Source organism: Myxine glutinosa, chromosome 1 (assembly GCF_964187855.1).
Source record: "Myxine glutinosa chromosome 1, kmMyxGlut1.1, whole genome shotgun sequence".
NCBI lineage: Eukaryota > Metazoa > Chordata > Myxini > Myxiniformes > Myxinidae > Myxine > Myxine glutinosa.
Window position 1 is genome coordinate 90,828,458 of NC_136261.1, and position 494 is coordinate 90,828,951.

Sequence of the window (494 nt, forward strand, 5' to 3'; positions counted from 1 at the left end):
CGGGCTTCCTGGGTGTTCGGTCATCGGCTTCCCTGGTCATCTTCCCTGCGTTTTTACCTGGTTCTGTCGTCGTCTTCTTCCCTGCGTTCCTCCCGGCGTTCTTCCCTGGTGGTTCGTCGTCTTCCCTGGGTTCTTGTCGTGGTGCTTGGAGCGGTGCTTGGTGTTTGGAGCGGTGCTTGGAGCGAGGCGTGGTGCTGCGAGCGAACGGGACCTCGCGTGCGACCGACTAGGGGCGAGTGAGGCGTGCCGCTGAGCGGGTCGCTCGGGGCCTAGCAGGGTGTGAACGAGGCGGACAGAGGCCTGCTTCGCATGAACACCGGAGCCTGGACGATTCCTGATGGACACTACAGACTACAGACATAGATAAGCTCGCACCCACAAACGCGCACAACAGGACGATTTCTTTATGTAATTCATCCCCCTGTGCTGTTGTCAAAGTGAGGTGTGCGGGATCCCAATTTAGAATTAGGTTTTATTGTGGCGTTCCATTGTTA